At 40.0% G+C, this 20352-nt stretch overlaps 3 non-coding genes across 3 annotated transcripts; all 3 read right to left on the bottom strand.

Annotated features, from left to right (window-relative positions):
- Positions 1–9814: 9814 nt before the first annotated feature.
- Positions 9815–9886, bottom strand: TRNAC-GCA (transfer RNA cysteine (anticodon GCA)). Its single transcript has one exon. It is a non-coding gene; the product is annotated as a tRNA-Cys (tRNA).
- Positions 9887–18213: 8327 nt separating this feature from the next.
- Positions 18214–18286, bottom strand: TRNAK-UUU (transfer RNA lysine (anticodon UUU)). The gene has a single exon. It is a non-coding gene; the product is annotated as a tRNA-Lys (tRNA).
- A 19-nt stretch (positions 18287–18305) lies between these two features.
- Positions 18306–18377, bottom strand: TRNAC-GCA (transfer RNA cysteine (anticodon GCA)). Its single transcript has one exon. It is a non-coding gene; the product is annotated as a tRNA-Cys (tRNA).
- Positions 18378–20352: the final 1975 nt, after the last annotated feature.

The raw sequence follows: 20352 nt of genomic DNA, 5'->3' as shown, positions 1-20352 counted from the left end.
ATTACTCATTAATAAGAAAGTCTCAGTACAAAAATAAGTCACAATCTACGCAAGCCCAAGGATTTTACATGAGAAATAAAAACATCCTTGGCTATAGGTTTGGTAAGAGGGTCAGCTACCATCAAACTAGTAGATATGTGCTTAAGTACAACTTTCTTTCTTGATGTAATGTCTCTAACAAAGTGATATCTCAACTGTATATGTTTGGTCTTCCCATGATACTTGGGGTCCTTGACATAGCTAAGAGCTGCCGTACTATCCACAGTGAGACAAGGGCAGCCTCTTTGGATGTCATCACAATCCCAGTATGTCGAAGGAATCTCCTCAACCAAACAGCCTCTTGAACCGCAGCTGAGCATGCCACATACTCTGCTTCCATGGTCGAGAGGGATATACAAGCCTGCTTCTTGCTACACCACGAAATGGCCCCGCCATTCAGCAAGAAAGCATATCCGAGAGGTTGATTTGCGCTCATCGATGTCTCCGGCCCAGTCGGCATCACTATAGCCAACTAACCGCAAATCCGATCCTTGGTAACACAACATGTAGTTACTCGTTCCTCTGAGATATCTCAATCGCAAATCCTCTTGGCTTGCTTTCCAGTGCTCTATGCCTGGTTTGATTGGTACCGACTAACCAAACCCACTGCATAACAAATATCCGGCCTAGTACACATCATAGCGTACATTAGGCTACCCACTTGCACTGGAATATGGAACTCTTTCCATCTTGGTTTTCTCCTCTGGAGTCTTAGGACCCATATCAAGGCTCAAATGCAAACCCTTCTCCACTTGGAGTATCAATTGGTTTGCGGTTGTGCATCTGATATCTCGTCAAGACATTGTCAATATAGGTCTCTTGAGATAAACCCGGTAATCTCTTTTGCCTATTTCGACAATCTTGACACCAAGCACATAGCTTGCTTCACCCATGTCCTTCATATCAAATACGGAGGACAACCATTTCTTAATGGTTTCCAATAGCTCCTTGCTATTGCTAGCCATAAGTATGTCATCTACGTACAGTGTCAGAATGACATAATTATTATCAGATCTCTTGGTGTAAACACAGTGGTCTTCCTCAAGCATGGAAAAACCATTTTCCATCATAGCTTGGTGGAAGCGCACATTCCACTGTCTAGATGCTTGCTTTAAGCCATATTGGACTTCTTAAGCTTGCACACTTTGCGCTCAAGTCCATGTGCTTCAAAGCCTTGAGGTTGATCCATATAGATCTCTTCCTCAAGTTCTCCATTGAGAAAAGCAGTTTTTACATCCATCTGATAAAGCTCCAAGTCCAACTGAGCAACAATGGCTAGTATGAGGCGAATTGAGGCAAACCTAACCACAGGGGAAAAAGTTTCCTCATAATCAACGCCCTCTCGTTGGGTGTAGCCCTTAGCCACTAAACGAGCCTTGAATCTCTCAATAGATCCATCCGCCTTTCTTTTGATCTTGAGAACCCACTTGTTCCCAATTGCCTTTCGGCCTGGCGGCAAGTCAACCAAGTCCCAGACATGATTAACTTTCATCGACTCCAACTCTTCCTTTATTGCTTTTAACCATTCCTTTGAGCTTGACCCCGCAAGAGCTTCCTGCACGCTCTTTGGTTCATGCTCATCGACTGAAATCATCTCACAGTCGATCTCTTCAGGAGTTACCATGTAGGCTTCATCCTCTATGTCGAAACGTCGACGAGGAACTAGCCCGCGCCCACTACGGCGCAAGTGCATGTCAGATTGCTCACCGTCTAAGGTAGCTATCACATCTGCACTCCCACTCCCACTAGGATCTTCTGGATGAACCCCAGGTTCATTATCCAGAATCTGAATCCCTGGAGTGACAAGACCACTATCTTGTATCTCAAAGAATTCCGATGATTCTTTGTTAACTCCTGAAAGAGATGGAAAATCATTCTCCAAGAATGTTGCATCCCTAGACTCAAGTTCCGTTCTCCTCTCACTCTCATCTAGTCCAATGAAGACATGGCCCTTTGAGGGTTCAGAATATCTCACAAAGATACACTTTCTTCCTCTGGGTCCAAGCTTTCCATATTGGTGAGAAGTAGAGTGAACATATGCTGCACATCCCCATGCGCGCAAGTAACTCAAATCTGGCTTCCTTCCGGTCCACAACTCATATGGTGTGGAAGGAACCGATTTGGTTGGAACTCTGTTGAGGATATAGGCCGGTAGATTTGCCTGCGCCATCATGGATCTCACCATGTCTAGCAAGGTTCTATTCCTCCTCTCGGCAACCCCATTTTTTGTGGAGTCCTTGGAATAGTAAGTTGTCTAGATATCCCCTTTTCATCACATAACCCTTTGAACATATCGGAGAGATACTCTCTTCCTCTATCCGTTCTAAGAGTTTTAATCCTTTTATCTAACTGATTCTCAACCAAGCTCATGAATTTCTTAAAACATTCCAGAGCTTCTGACTTATGAGAAATTAGATAAATGTGACCATACCTTGTATAGTCATCTATGAATGTGATGAAATATGACTGTCCTTTTCTAGTATGCACATTCATGGGTCCACACACATCTGAATGGATAAGTTCTAAAGGAAGAGAGGCTCTCAAAGCCCTTTTAAATGGTTTTCTAGTTGCTTTTCTTGCTAGACATGACTCACGAGTTGGCAAATCGGATAGTGAACCTTGGCCTAAGAGACCTTCTCTTGCCAACTTTGTTCATCCTATCTAAACCAATATGTCTTAGTCTAGCATGCCACAAATTAGAAACAATACACACGATATCTTGGCAAACAAAAGCACTACTAGAATTAAATGAATAATCAATTGTATCCAATACAATGAAACCATTCGAAAGAAAACCATAACCATAAAGCTGTATCACCCGAGATACAAAACCAAAGAATTGTTTTCAAATACAACTCTAAAACCATGTCTCATAAACCACTCTTGTTTCTGTTCCCACCTCTATTACTTTGCCTAGACCACTTGAGGTTGAGCTCTCTCCTTCTTGCGCTTGAAGCTTGCACCCTTACGAGTGCTTGCTTCGGCAGCAACTATTTCAATGTGAGGGACATCGGCCAACATCCGATCCTCCTCTAGCTCAAGGTGCTTGGCAGCTTGATCAAATGTCTTGACCTCATCAACATGAGTCAAGAAGATCTTCATATGCTCCCAAGACTTAGGCAATGACCTAATGAATGCGAGACTTGCTCCTCATCGGTCTTTAGGCGCCCACATTCGCTCAACTCACTAATCATGTTGGACATGATGGTTATATGCTGCCTCATGGTGTGACCACGGCGCATCTTATAACCGTCAAAGGTGAGTCCGAGCTGGCAGCCTCTTGTGGTGGAAGTCCCTCCATCTTTGGAACTTCACAGCCTCCCACAAAGACTTTGCAGTCCTATGCTTCTCAAATCGAAGCATCGGGTCATCCTTCATGGAGCTCGGGATTGTAATCCTGGCTACCCGGTCTTTCCTCTTCCGGGCATTGTAAAGCTCAAGGTTCCTGCTATCTTGTGCGGTGGTACCTTCCTCGGGGTGGGGACATGGTCTAGTTTACGGTTTCCAGCATGTTCTATTCTTCTAGGAGATATGCCACCTTTTCGGTGCCAAAGGTCATAATACCTCTCATTCGGTTTATCTCCTTTCGCGAAGTTAGCAACAATGCTCTTGGTAGCAGCCATTTATTCTAGAGACATTACATACTAGGATGAGTTCAACTATTCTAGCATAAAACACAACTCAAGCAACAACAAATCACACTAGCATAGTCAACCTATGGGATAAGCATTTAAACCAAAAGAGATGCTAACAAACATTCAATCAAATTCTCATGCAAACCCACATAGACTTATACACTAGTTTCATTACATTGCAAGAAACATGATTGATAGACCCAAAATAAAATAGTTTTATTAAAATAAAACATGCAATCATGTTAAAGCTATGAGGTGGTTCACACAGAACACTTCTACCTCATTAGCTCCCACTAGGCCCCAATAGGCCCTCAATGCCCAAACATCACACTGATTGTCGGGCCATTGGTGTCCGATAAGTTAGAAACACATTCCGATCTGGACGAGACCAATATCCAAAAAAATCCATCTCCCCAGACGGACTGCCGTCTGCCCAGACGGAATTCCGTCTGCCTTTTATGCCCAGACGGATGGCCGTCGCCCGGCGGAAATTCCGTCGGCGCATTCGTGACCAGGCGGATGGCCGTCCGGCGGACGATCGGCCGTCGGCCCAGGCGGATGACCGTCTCCCAGACGGAATTTCCGTCTGGGTCACTGTGACTACTCTGATAATAGACGGACGACCGTCTAGTCAGACGGTCGTCCGTCTGGTCCACAGTGACCAAAAACGGCGATTTTTCAATTTTTCTTGAACGAAATTTTTTTTCAAAAAAAACGGAAAACACGTTTTTTCACCCAAAAAATCATCCAAAAAATACATGAAAAAATCCAGCATTAATTATTAAACAAAAATAATTATCATCATGGATTATCAATTCATGCAAATCTTTAATAGGGAAATTCACAAGGATCCTCCCACTCGGATCCGAACCCAAAACATAAAGGTTTCCAAAAACCCTATCAATTCTCCCATGGGTTTCGTATTAAACCCTTGATCCTCCCATTGGATCCATACAATAAAATTAAACAATGGGGAGGAACAATAAACGTGGGAACCAATGGCTCTGATGCCAATGTTGGTAATACATCAAAAGTAATTCAATTCAATTAATTGATGGGGAAAAAATTCCTTACCTGGATTCGCTTTCCCTTACTTGAAGTATTCGTAGCGGAAGTCTAGATCCACGTTCTCGTTCCACCACCAAAGATTTACCGGCGAGATTCCACAATCACAGGGAAAGGGAATAATATCCACAACCCAAATGCCGTGGATTAATGGAATGAAGATCAAATACTAGGAAAGAAGAATTTCTAAGCCTGCGATTCTAAGAGAGAGGGAGAGAGAGATGGAGCCGCCGTTTCTCAGAGATTTGCTCGTTCGAATGAATCACTCAGTTACTTACTCACTAATGCGGTGGTTACCAAAATATATAACCCTATTTTGTAACCGCCCTAATAGTGAGTTTCCAATATTGCCCTTGGGCATTTAATTTATTAATCAAATTAATAAATTCCAACATATCCTTCTTAATTTTCATTTTATTTTTCCATCTCCGTCCTATTGTTGAATCTTGAAGCTTAAGCATAGTTGAGATTTTATCACAGAACTTATTTGACCATATTTGCTGACAATTTGTTTTTTTTTTTTTTTTTTCACAATTCTGGAATTCCATCTTTAAAGTAGAAAAGAGAAGAAGAGTATGAGAAAAAAAAACAGCATTGGAATCCATCGCTAAAAGCTATTTTTGAAAAGGTCTAAGAGTAACTCAAGAAATTTTAGAGGCATATGAACCATGTTCAGTATTCTACCTATACTTTCACCCAAATAAGCTGTTTGGAATTTAATTCTATGATCCGTTCATCTCATCTCCAAACGAACCAAGTTCAGTAACTTTTCTTCAGATATAATATTTGGTCTCCTCAGAGTTGGTGAAGTTAAGGGAAGAATTCCTCGAGGTAGACTTGATTCCTAATTTTTCTTTGGGCTTTTGATTTTTTGTGGGGGAAGTGTCCTGCACACTTAACTATTAGAATTTTGAATTAGGGTTAGTGTAGGTGCATTGAGTTGAGAAGAAGAGAAGAGAAGAGAGAGAGAGAGAGACAGTGGAAGCAACACCAAGTTTGTGTGGTTCTATTGATTAATGCAACCTATGACCATGGGAGAGTTTGAGATAATTCTACTAGTTTGAAATGATGTGTTACATGCTGCTTATATAGAATTTAGCCAGCCAAAGTCCTTGTTCTTCAATCGTGTAGGACTCTTGTAGTTGTGATCCTGTGGAGTCCCAGTATTACATGTATTACATATTTTGTAGAGTTTAGGTTTACAATAAGTACTGGTTAACAGTTTGAGATTATATAAAGTATTGGATAATATGCTGGTGTTAGAGGTCATTGCGTGAGTGAGAGAGAGAGAGAGAGAGAGAGAGAGAGAGAGAGAGAGAGAGGAAATGATTAACATCATTCGGTCAATGTGACCTATGTCCACAGGAATGATAGTTGTTCTTCCTGCTGCATACGATTAACCAGCCTTGCGGCGGCAAAAGGAATAGACGTCCCCCCATGCGACGGTTCCCTACAGTCCAAACCCAGTGCCGCATTAGGTTAGGGAGTTGGGCAATAATAGCTCCTCCGCATCCCAAAGCGTGCAACACTAAGTAATCCAAGCCAACCCACATTACTAACTAACGGTGTATAATCATCTTTCTTAGAGGTACAAAATACAACTCCATGAATGAGCAAAATGGAGGTTGCGTTAATGATAAAGATCTCTGGGGAAACCACTAAAAAAAGATTGAACATGTGGGAGGGATCCAAACGAATTCAACTTTCATTTCCTCTGTATGGAGCACTGAGTTACTTACGGTCCTCTTTCATGTGGAATGGCACCAAAACCGCTACCCCCCTTCATCTCTTGGAGGATGATTGAGCACTTCTCTCATTGATTTAGTGAGGAAGTGTGTAGCGGTGGGCCGCCGCCGCCATCACCTAAATGTCATTGTCTGCTTCCCTTTTCTTAAGGAAGCGGAGCTCTTTTTGAAGCATGTCTTGAAATTTTAAAAGTAACTGCAAGCGGTATCGTGTAGCTAACGAGTCGATCTCAAGGAAATATACCACTTATCATTCAACTTCTTAATAGTAATGCGAGAGTGGAATGATTCAATTTTTGTTAACTAATTAACTAAACTAAACGATCCTAATCTATATGTCTAATGCAATTGAATTGAAACGAAAAATAAATTAAACACAATCAATGCATAAATAAAAGACAGGAAAAAAAGAGTAAAACCAATTAGTATGTTAAAGCAGTCAGTAAAATTTAGTTCATAGCTAAAATGCAGATGCAACACCACCCGTCACCAGAAGCAGAGGCACGACTGTAGGCTTGCTCCAGTTATGTGGTCCGAGATGATAAATGAATAGGCAGAATGTAAATAACAGAAAGTAAATAACAAAGCAATAAAAGGAAAAGGAAGCCTTAACCAAAGAGAGGCACGACTGTAGGCATCTCTTATCAAGGATCTAGGGGAAGGGAGAACAATAAATAATGCTGAAAGTAAATCCTAAATCAAGAATATGGAGGGGTAGATAGAAGCGGGAATGGAGGGAGGAGAGAAGATTAATAAAGAAGGTTACTTACTTGCGAATTGAACAAATGATTCGAATCTCAACCAACCCTAACAACCAGATCTAGATCTAGAATGATCTAAATCTGCAATTGCTAGACCCAGAGAAAAACAAATCTATAAAATTGAAACTTGAAGCTTGAACTTGAATTGCATTACATAAAAAGATTAAACCTAAACATTGAATCTAGAAATTTAAATCTCACTAATGCAAGCAAAGAAAACTAGAGAAAACCTAAATAAACTGAAGAGAGAAGAAAGAATGCTTCTACTAAGCTCTAGAACATGTTCTCCTTTGATGGAGTAGGCTCTCCTTTTATAGAGTTTACATGAGATATGAAGGATGGCTGAATTTGAATAAAACTCAGGGTCTCTATCTGACTCAGCCAATTAGGGTTTTGACGTACTAATCGCGCCAACTTAGAGAGATCAGATGCATAATTCCACCGTTAGATTTGAGGTTAAGTAGTCGTGAAGCTCTCCTCTAAAAATCAACACGATCGGACATCGGATGACCGTTCAATGAAGGATTTGATCGAAACTGGACAGAGGCATTCAAAAACGGGATTTTTCCTCTTTTTCTTTCTGAATATAATTCTTTTTCCTCTTTTTCTTTCTTTAATTAAATCCAAGATAGGAAATAAGATATTGAGGTATGCAAGGACTCTTTTCCATTTGGACTCTCTCAATAATATCTTTGTAGATTTGATTTAAAATCTCAGCCGTAGATCAAATTTGCCTTCTTTAGCTCTTCAATATTTCAGAGTTGGCCCATAATCACACATCTCTAGCCCATCATGCTCCAGATCAAGCCTATTTTTGCATTTGAGAATTTGAATGGACTTCTTGACGTGTAAAATAGCATGATTCAAGCCCAAAACTCCAAATATTTGTTTAAATCTTGAAAAGTCCTAAAATCTGCAAAAACAATATAAAACCCAAGGTAACTCCACTCTAAGTGTATAAAATGCATGCTTTATGCCCTAAGATTTCACACATAAATGTGCTCACCAAAGCAGATATAATTTCTTGCATTGTCCAACTCATATTCGAAGTCGTCTCGTGTGATATCATGCGCAACTCTCATTAAGTCGGGCTGGGCTGCCTGCGGTTACCAAATTACCCGCAGAAGCCGCTATCGCGACTAGAGCATTAAACAATAGCACCAGAGGAGTATGCGCAAAGCCCGGTTTACTACCTGCCTAAGAGCATTCTTTTTTTCCTCGTCCTCCAAGTCCGGAAGATCGGGGGCAGCGGCCTGTCCGCGCGGAGCCCCTCGGGCCACGACACCCGGGGCTCGCGCTTCACAAATCCAAGTTTTGCGCCATACAGCGCGAACCAACATTCGTGATAGGGAAACCAAAATCAGAATGTGGAAGAAAGAGATATCGTGATGTAAGTCCATTATTCCTTGCACTGCAAGCCCGATCTCATCCACTTGAAAATTCATGTAAAAGTTGGTAATTCGACGGCACTAATAGAGTCGTGTGTTCCGTAGTTCTGGGAGATAATTCCATAATTCACTGGATATTTTCAAGGGCTTTACTTATTTTAAACAAGTACTAAGAAACCAAAAACCAATCTGTCATCATTTTATCGAGACGGAGTCAACTTAACACAAACTATACCACCTAGCGCGAGGCAAGAATGCTCGACTAGGAGAATAGGAAAGATTTGGTCTATAATCCGTGTCCTCGTTCCGGCTATAGTCCATTCATTAGCAAGCCATCTTCTACGTAACATGATGGTACCACTTGCTTCCATCTGGCTCTTTAATAAGATTCGATTGCCTTTGATTCTATGATTCCTCTCATCCTTCAACAGGAAATGTGGAATGCTCACTACCTAGAATCCTCCCGCCTATCACTATCATTATTGCGCTTCCCAGGAAGAGACTACTCGATGGGGGCTAAAGCCGATACCTCACTGTTTGTTATGTACGTGAAACAACCATCAAATAATAAAGGCCGTCAACCAACACTTTCGGGGCTTTCTTCTCATTCAAAGGAGTGAGATTCTTCTTCGAGATGGGGATTGGAAATGCTTCTATGCGAGATTGCCCTCCACTCATTGAGGGTTTTTATCATAAGGAGGTACATTATTCGGAAATTGGCGATTAGCATGTTGTGGTTGAGGTGGGTTTAGCCCAACCATCGGCTTCAGGTTGAGGAGAATGAATATTAAAATCCGGCCACCATTGCTGAAGACGAAATATATTGCTTACCCACATTCCAACAGAATCCTCTACGCCACACCTCGGTCATATCTGCCTCACTAATGAACTGAAAGATGATAAACCCTTTCTCCAATGAATGCAAGATCACCCCCCTTAGACAATTTCCAAGCGCCCCTAGCAATCTCTGATAGCACCAAGGTCCCCACTATTCCTGCATAAGAAAATTTCCCACCTACTAGAACCAACACCATTCCCCGGAGAGCGATCTCCTCCATGTTTCACATCTCTACTCTCCTACATCTCCAAAAGATAATATCAAAAATATGAAACTGACCACGTGGTTAAAAGCCACGCAATCTACCAGCTGAGCTAAGACGGCCAACTAAACCTACTTAATCAGGGCCCAACCGGGTTCGAACCGGTGACCTCTTGATCTGCAGTCAAATGCTCTACCACTGAGCTATGGACCCCGACTTACATCAGTTTTCCATGGCTTGGTTACTGATTATAGACTTTGCAACATCCATCCATCTTCAGCCTACTCTAGTGTCCTTCGTTGAGCTCTTTGGTTTGCTGATCAGTCACAAGTCATTTTTAAACTCATCCTCTCATTCTCTTCAGCTTACCACAGCTAATATTGTGAGTTCTCAATCTGGTCATGGAACAACTAACTCTCTACTGCTCTCCAACTTCTCTCAACACAACTCCCCATATCATTCCAATGATGGCCATTTTAATCACAACAGCTGCTCTGTTCGTAATCATTCTAAGTAGCCACCCTCTGGTCCACATACTCTTGTCAACAATATCCTGATCAGAATCAATCATGTCAGTCCACTGAGAAATATAATCCTCAATTTCTCGTCATGCACCTAATTTCTCTTCACAGCAGCAATCCTTCAGTCGATCTCTGATCCAACATCCTGTTCTTCAGATCATCATCGGTCATCTAGTCAGATTTGTTCTCAATGTGACTATTATGCTTCTCATCACCCACGACGGTTCAACAATGCATTTCTTGGCACAATTTTTTCTCTCTGGCCTGTCATTTTGAGTCTTGGTACTTCTTACTGGATCTTAGACACTAGTTCTAATAATCATCCGACTGCAGATGTGAGTGATCTAGTAGTGGATTTCACCTTATTTTGGTTCTGACCAGATTTTTATCAGTAATGGCCTTCCTCGTTCTAATTCTGCTATGGGTTCCGCTACTTATACTTGTAATGGCTGTGATATTACTCTTGTACAATGTTCTTTGCCAATAATAATGTTTCGTTTCAGTTCTACTCATCTTTATTTCTGATTAAGGACTCTCAGACGAACCAGAGGGTGTTTCGCTGCCAGACTGACAGTAGTTTATATGCTTTGCCACTTCCACAACTATCCATTACTACAACCACTCCTGCTGATGTTCATACCAGTGCTCTAATCACCGACGGGAATTGCAGGCTTGGACACCCATCATTCAAGGCAGTTCGATACATTGCCAAGGCTTTCTATTTGCCTTGACATCTGTTAGACACACTGCTTGTGGTGCTTGTGAACGTGCTAGGAGTCATAAACTCCCTTTTCTGTATGGGACTATACTAGTTCTGCATAACCTGCCAAATATCTTTGCAAGTTTCATCCGAAAGCAATGAGTTTTATAAAAGAAAACCTGATTTCAACTAGTTTTGGTCAAATTTGGGTGTGCTTCAATGGAAATATTGTACCGAAACAAAATCTGTCTAGTTTCGTTTCAATTTAAAAAAAAAATGCAAGTATTTTGATTGAAATTTCAAAGGTTTCGATCAAATTTATTCCATGTTTCAAATTTCTTTCATGTGTAATAACATTCTTTTTACTTTTTTCCAATTTTTTGACTTTGCAATGCTTTCACTTTATCGTTTAAACAGTGAATTTGATAATTAGCATTTTAGCATCCTAACTTCTCTTTCCCCTTGTAGGCATTGTATTGTTTTCTTAATCTTCTTAAGGAATTGTTCATTACTTTGTCATTAACATATTTTCAACTTCTTTTGTTTTTGGGTTAACATAGAAATGAAAAGAAAAATATAAAAATAATTTTATTTGGTTTAGTTAACGTATAAATGGAATAAAAAAAAAAAAAAAAAAAACATTACAAAATATTTGAAGATAAAGTAGAAGTAGAAATATCTAGATAACGAATGAGTGAACTATGTAAAAGTAATATATTAAACTTTAGATGATCTTTTTTTTTTTTCAGCGCAAAAAAAAAAAAAAAAAACATTAATAGATAGGGGTAGAGTAAACTTTGTTTAGATTTATTCAAACATCAACATAATAAACCAAAAGTTAATCTCCAACACATTTCCCTGTTTACCTTACATGTATGGTCACACGTGCATTTGCACATGAATTTTTATATGTATATACATAGACATTTCTTCGATACATGCAATTTGAAAAAAATGCAAAGTCTAAGGTGAAAAAAATGTTGTTCAATAATCTGCAACCTCTATTCGTATTGAGAATTGACACACTTCCCCACGGTTGGTTCAAAAAAATTACACGAAAGAGACAATTAGAGCAGATGACATAGCGGTCGGGCAGCCGTCTCCGAAGGTTGAGTCAGACAAACAATAACACAATTTCTCGCAGAGAGGAATTACTTCCCGAGCAAATGTAGCTGCTGGGTAGGTATGTGGGAGTTAATGAATCCTACCAGATTATTGAGAAATGATTGATATTTATAGCCTTGCATGGTGGTTTTGGACCGTTGGATGCATGAGGATCAATGGATCCCTTTTATTGAGGTTGAGTCATCCAGCTCATTCTGCCTCCTGTTGTAATTAATGTTGACTGTCAAAGCGTCAACATCTTTCCTGGAGCCCTCGACAACCCAACAAGAGGCAAGCTCCAGGCAGATATACTCGACGTCAAGAGATCTCCTAATACGTGGACTACAATAAATGTATATGTATGGAATATCAATGCATTTCTCTGGGGCATTAAATGCAACATTTAATGTATCGATGTGTGGGTCCTTGAAAAAGACAAGAAATTCGAGTAGTCATAGGAATTGTTTAGAGACAAGTCCTCGGAAGCAATATCCTCAGTATGCAACATCTTTGATGTAGGTGTCACACCCCACCCGCCAATATCGGTCCCGCCCAACAACCCGTGGGTGCGATCCGTCACAAGATCCACGATTTTATCATCAATAATAATAAATGCAAGTAATAATAATCATAAGCAAGAACAAGTTCAAATAATTAATTAAAAAGGATTAAAAGAGTCCAAATACTCCAAGAATTAATCAAAGAAAAGAATTGAAATAATCAAGTTCCAAAATTTATCCAGTTCAACAGAAGCAAATATTAACTAAACAGTTTCTTTCCAGTAGCTTGCTACTGAGCCAAAACCTACTCTTATAATCTAGAAATAAAGGGGGTTCTCCAGTTTTTCTCCAAAGACTTCTTAAAATGCCGGGTGATCTGCCTCCTTTTACCGTCAATGGGTGTTATAAGCGCACTTCAAGCACCCAAAGGAGGCTTTGTGGCAAACATCTCAATCTTCCACTGATGGTACCACATTTGCTTCATAGGAGTTGCTCTTGTCATACGAAACTTCTCCTTATTCGGGAATATCATCTGCACAATATAATTTAACATACAAAGAAAGGAATGAGTTCTGACGAACTCAGTAAGGAAAAAAACATCTCACATTCATATCGACAGAATATCCAATGAAACACATATGTAATGAATCATATGCAAATATATGGCTACTACTAAGATCTAACTATGCAATTCTCTAGATGGTTGACAAGCTTTAAGATATAAAACCAGCCCTCCTTTGGGTAGGTCTAGTCGCTTTGATCCCTCACAAAGTGGTTACCTCTGTTGGGATCCTGGGTAAAGGGGTTCAGTCCTCATCAATCAACCATGGCTGGGGTTTAGGTCAACACTCTCTTACCATGACCATTGGCATGAGTACTGGCGCATGTTAGGGTTTATAATCCAATGCAAGGTCATACAATAGCATACTACATATAGTCCAAATACTTCCCTTATGGCACCAACCAACTCAAATTAGTATCCTTCTCTACCTAGGAATGAGAACCCTCATGGACTGGCTATCGCTGTTAGACTCCATTCCCTAACCCTATGGTCATCCACATATTGTTGGGGCAGATGCTCTCATGACCCCTCACGGCTCTCAGCCGCTCCTTGGATGTATATGAGCCCAAACCCTAGCATATGCAACCCTACCATTGCATGATTAACAGTGGACCACTGAATCTCTACACGGACTGGTTACCGCTGTAGGATGAAACAGAGTCACATCACTATAATCAAAAGTCATTCGGCTTCAATTCCCCTACCAAAAGGGTAGCAACATCTAGGGTAGCCATGCAATCTAGACTCCCTATGTATGTCATCCAACAATCATGATAGTGCTGGGGCTATCAATCAGCATGTGTCCCATACCACAACCTTCTGATATCCCAAGCAGTGGATACCCAAATGGATACCCTTCCATCACAATTACATCACATCATCAACCATTATAACATAACCATTCATTCTATATCACAAAGTAGTAAAGTACATATAAACATCATTTACAACATACATTCAACTACTAATCATTGAATTATACAACTACAGCAAGTTACAAGAGCAATGAATAATATAAGAATTAAATAATTCATCATAGAACATATCATCACATATATATATAAGAATGTGTCCTTACCTGTAATTATGTAAAAAGCTTACTAAAAATGCAAGTAGACTTCACCATAGTTTCAACGAACCTCAAAGATCACCAAAATATAGAATTGCAAAAATATATAAAAGACATGAGTCAAATCAGAGCAAAGACCAACTTCATAGAGCTACTGTGACCAAACACGCGTTCTCTACCTACCTAACCATCCACAACAGCAATCCCGAATAGAATAATGAGTAAAAAGGTTGAGATTTGCTATATATATGGGACTGGGGAAAATTAGGGTAAAAATCCTGCAAGCATACCTGGCGGTCTTTTGGGGCGATTGATTGGCCAATCAATCGCCTTAAACAACTCCCCCTAGTACTTTTCAGTACTTAGGTGCTTTGCTCAAGGGGTTGATCCCCAACTCAAACCTAACCCTATACAACATGTGGGGGAGATCTTACCTTGATTCCAAACATCTTCAAACACCTCATGACTCTGACTGGTGATCCACTTTCCTAGTAAGGCAGGTTCTTCATCAAGAGAATCCAGATCCATAAATTAAGGATATGGATCATGGACTTCAATCCAGATATTCCACATCTTATTTAGGCTGGACCTTAGAGTTATCGGACCTGCAATATGGATCCCAGGTTAGAAATACGGGGGTTGTTACAGCAGGTTCCTTCAACCACTACCCTACCAGACCACGATGTCACTCTGATTGGGCTTGTGCGATGGGATTTCCTTCCCTAGGATGGATGGTCAAGGCAGTTATCAGGAACACAAATATTTGTAGTTATGATATGAACATTATTAGTTGAAGGGGCGTGTGCGCAACTCAAGGAGTCAGATTTGCCACCACATACATAGGTAGTAATGATGGCCTCAAATATCCTAATCGACAGCCTTACACTGGCCCTTCAATTGGATTCATCTCCACCATCCATTTGAAATTTGAAATGTCACCTTTCTTGGTACAAGTAGAGGCGTCTCTTCTACCTTCAAACCACTGCTAGTTATGCAAAGCGCTAACCCTGTGATTTCTATTGCTTCAAAGGAACTCTTGACTTCACATATCGCATGCTTGAGTGTTCTTCTTCATAAAGTAAGTATCAAAATCCTTCACTCTTCCCCCGCTCATTCGTACAACTGAACCTAGGGCTCACTTTCAAAGGCGGGGAGAACTTTGGTGGCAAAATATGTTGATAAGGGTAACCTCATTCACCAACCTGAACCTTATGAATAGGGGTGTCAATTTGTAGCTCGAACCGGCTCGTTATAGCCCGAACCGAACCTTAATGGGTTGTGTTTGGGTCGAGGGTGGCAGAGCCCGCACCAACCTGAACCCAAACCGCAACCCATTATAACTCGTTATATAATTTAACATTAAATATTGTTTGAATCATCATATTACCACTAGGTAGTTGGTATAGACTATTAAAAAAATTGAGCATGAATTCAAAGATCAAATAGTCATTCTACTACTTATAAGAGACAATTAGAAGGATTAAGTATGAATGTCCAATTGAATGTGAGACTGTTGATTAAGTATGATTATATTTATCGAGAGGTATTTCTTTTGCATACCAACTAAATACCAACCCAAAATAGAGATGGACTTCATAGAAAGGGGGGAAAATCAACATTCTCACAAAACAAGAAGCCAATTTGAAGACAATCAATCATAATACAAGTCAGAATTTAAAATGGTTTTTGTTTTTAAGTTTGTTTCACAACTATCCGGTGGAGCCTAAGGAACGAGCTTACAGTTTCTATGTTACTAATTATTTGAGTTCTTGATTTCTATAAGGTGGGTGGGATATTTCTACAACATGGAATGACTTTTCATTTTTTAATATAACAATTTTGTTTTCATAGAATTTTGGCTCTTGTTATAGGATGCTCAACTATTTAGTTTTATTCTTTTTCTTGCATAGCATAAACTATTAGCCCAAACCGTTAGTCAACCCAAGTATAGACCGTTAGCCCAAACAGTTAATTAGCCCGAACCCAAACCGCACCAAACCAAAACTGGCCCAAAACAATTATTATGCTAATGGGCCTTATTTGGCTTGAGTGTTTTTGAGCCCGAAACTATTAAGCCCAACCTGAAACCACCCCAAACCGCACCATTGACATCCCTACCTATGAAGAATTCGGGGTTAGTGGTGATCCCTTTGATCCCTCTCGTCATTTGATCATGGAGGATATAGAACAGGCAGAGGATTCTTAGGCCCCTGCCAGCGGACAAGGCTACCACTCCATGGAGAATTCCAAGGAAGAAATCCTTGAGGAGAGGACTGCAAGTCCTTCTCAAGAAATAGTCTCTATTTGGATGGCCCACAGTTGTCTTCTACTCATGTTTCTGGTTCTTGGACCTACATGATGGCTCTTCAGGTTTGGATCATAGGGGTAGTACGTAGATCAAAGATTCAATGGGACTGACTTAAGTGTAAACCATCAAGGTTTTGAACAATTGACATCCTAAGGAACAACTGAAGAGCCCCTATGTCCTTGACATAAAAAGTGGACCCAATGTGCTTCAAAAATGTAGTTAACAAGGCTTCACTGCTCCTAGTGAGGATGATGTCATCAACATAGATCATAATGTAATTGAACCCGACTATCTTTGTATGGATAAACAAGGAAAATATCAGTTTTGGACCCTTAAAAGCCATATTCCAATAGAAATGTACTTAGTATGTCAAACTCGAAGAGCCTGCTTGAGACTCTACAGAGAACGATGTACTCTACAACCACAATGTAGATGGTGAGCATCAATAATCGGGGGGTTGCTTCATGCACATAGTCTCCTGTAATATGCGATGCAAAAATGCATTCTGAATATTTAGCTATCTAATTGGCCAAGATTTAGAAACAACAATGGATAGAACCAACCAAATGGTTGTCGTATTCATTATAATCAAGATCTTCTTGTTAGTTGAACCCCTTAGCAACCAAGCGGGCCTTATACCTCTCAATGGAACCATATGCTTTTCTATTAATCCTGAAGAAATCCAATGACAATTTCTGACTAGGGAAGGGGTACAAAAGACCCAGTTCAATTCTTGATTAGAACAATGAACCCCCCATCCACGACTTTCCTCTAGCGTGGGGGCAATGGTGAAATCGGAAGGTTCAATCTAGGTGAGATCAGGAACGGTAGAAGTGGCAAGATAAGCTTTCAGGCTCTGAGTACCATCTTTATTGCAAGTGACCATAGGATGAGAATTTTTCGAATGGCAAGCAACGGGTAGATCAACCATGAGACTGATTTGTGGAAGAGATAAATAAGGGTCGGACAAGGTTCGATCAAAGGTGTTAGACGAAGGGGAGGACTCAACCAAAGGTAAAGTGGGTAGAGGGGTGCGGCTAGGGTTGGTCGTTGAGTGTTCGCCAAACTAGAGTTTGATAAGGAGGGGATTCCAGAGGTCAAGCTAGGGTTGGATTGGGTAGGTGGAGTAACCAAGGGAGGAAGGCTAGGAGGTGGGACCAATAGAGAAGGGAGAGAGGAATTCTGTTGGGAAGGGGGGTCCTCTCACTAAAGGGAAATCTCGGCTCACCAAAGATGACATGGAAAGAAATAATTAATTTCCCGTTGTTGGATCAAAACACTTATACCCATGATGCCGCGAACTGTAACCTAGAAAGGCATGGAGATTGGATCGAAAATCAAGTTTGTGTTTGTTAAAAGGCCTGAAAAGAGGATAACCAAAACAATAGAAAACACAAAGAGTTTTATAGTCAAGGGTTTCTCCAAAGAGTTTGAACAAGGGCAAAACATTACCCAGAACTAGAGTGGGAATCATATTAATCAAAATAGAATACTTTCGAAGGCATGACTCCTATATTTGCGTGGATTGTGAGAATGGGCCAACAAAGTTAAACCGGTTTCAACTCTGTGGTGATGTTGCTGTTCCACAATCCCACTTTGTTCTTAAGTGTGAGGGCAAGGTAATCTATGGTCAATATCAGAGTCTATAAGGAACTTGGGGACTGTACGATACTCCCCAACTCAATCGCAATGAAAACGTGGTGGGAATCGAACCCACGGCCACGTGATTTAATATCTACTCCTACATCTCCAAAAGATAATATCAAAAATATGAAACGCCGTCTGTGGGAATCGAACCCACGACCACGTGGTTAAAAGCCACGCGCTCTACCAGCTGAGCTAAGACGGCCAATTAAACCTAATTAATCAGGGCCCAACCGGGTTCGAACCGGTGACCTCTTGATCTGCAGTCAAATGCTCTACCACTGAGCTATGGACCCCGAGGTACATTAGTTTTCCATGGCTTGGTTCCTGATTATAGACTTTGCAACATCCATCCATCTTCAGCCTACTCTAGTGTCCTTCGTTGAGCTCTTTGGTTTGCTGATCAGTCATAAGTCATTGTTAAACTCATCCTCTGATTCTCTTCAGCTTACCACAGCTAATATTGTGACTTCTCAATCTGGTCATCGAACATCTGACTCTCTACTGCTCTCCGACTTCTCTCAACACAACTTCCCATATCGTTCCAATGATGGCCATTTTAATCACAACAGCTGCTCTGTTCGTAATCATTTTAAGTAGCCACCCTCTGGTCCACGATACTCTTGTCAACAATATCCTGATCAGAATAAATCATGTCAGTGTTAGTTGTTAAACAAATTATAAGCATGAAAATCTAAATTCATATGATAAAACAAATGCGGAAGCGAATGTCTTTTATATACCTCCTGCCATTGATCCTACTAAAGTTTTTGCAGATATAATAAAATGATTTAAGGGTCTGTTTGGTTACATGAATCAAGAGATTTCAAATATTTAAAGATTTCAAATCTATAGATTTCAAATTTGTGGAGTCATAATTTATAAAATTAACTGTTTGGTTAATTGAATATGTGGAATGAAATTTGTGGATTCATCTGTAATATTTATAAATATGCAAATATTTAGTGTTTTAATAGTAGAGATGAAATCTCTGGATTTCACCACATACCCATAAATCTATAGATTCACGTTTTTAGTGTAAAAAGATGAATCTGTAGATTTCATGAATCTAGAAATTTTCCCAACCAAACAGGTATAAATCTCACATTCATGAATCCAGAGATTTGAAATCTCTGGATTCATGTAACCAAACAGGCCCTAAAGGATTCTTCTGAACCCTAGCAAACTCAGAATGATGGTGTCTGACTTAATCTATTTGCTAGGTTCAGGGACCCTTTATATAAAAATGGCTCACATACGTTTTCCCATCAAAAACATCAACTGCCAATTCAATTGAGCACTTTAAGTGAAATTGGATTTATGATCATTTGTGAGAAGTAACAATATTTCACATTAACCCATAACTAATAGTCACTTATTTATGACATTTAGTTATGGTTCAGTTTGTAAAGTATAATGTTATCCTAATAAAGGGATCATAACTTGTGAAATACAACATTCTCCCACTTGATCCCAATATTTCACAATGTGGGTTATCATACTATATCCACATTTATACTCAATGGACCAAAAACACATGAATCATGGCGATAAGTCCTCTTAGAATGAGTATTATCTTCCATGTATTACAATGCATTTTCCTTCCAATCTGCTTATATTACTTAATGAATAAACCCTATGTTATTCAAGGTCCAACAATATATGTTTACTCTCAAATAATGAATGTGTACACCGAAATTGAGAATAACAACATAATGAATAAGAGCTTCATCAAAGATCATTCATACAATGAAATCACATAATGGAACCAAGTCCCATGTTAACTACATGATCCTTAAAATTCTTTGGTGGCATGCCTTTAGTTAATGGATCAGCTATCATCAATTCGGTTTGATGTGTTCAATGACCACTTTGTTTTCCTTAACACGTTCCCTTACAGCTAAATACTTAATGTCGATGTGCTTGCTTCGACTACTACTCTTACTATTCTTAGCCAAGAAAACAGCAGCTGAATTGTCACAAAATATCTTTAGTGGCCTAGAGATAGAATCTACAATTCTAAGCCCAGAAATGAAACTCTTCAACGATACACCATGCGAGGTAGACTCAAAACAAGAAACGAACTCGGCCTCCATAGTGGAAGTAGCTGTCAAAGTCTGCTTGGCACTTCTCCATGATACGGCTCCACCAGCGAGCATAAAAATATATCCTGATGTCGATTTACGAGAATCAACACAACCGGTGAAATCTGAATTATAGTAACCGACTACCTCCAGATTGTCAGTTCGTCTATACATAAGCATGTAATTC

The sequence above is a fragment of the Hakea prostrata genome, chromosome 7 (genome assembly GCF_041222555.1).
Source record: "Hakea prostrata isolate BN-2017 chromosome 7, UWA_Hpros_2, whole genome shotgun sequence".
In the NCBI taxonomy this organism is placed as follows: domain Eukaryota; kingdom Viridiplantae; phylum Streptophyta; class Magnoliopsida; order Proteales; family Proteaceae; genus Hakea; species Hakea prostrata.
The sequence above is the reverse complement of the archived record's forward strand: the minus strand, read 5'-3'. Positions and strand labels throughout refer to the sequence as shown.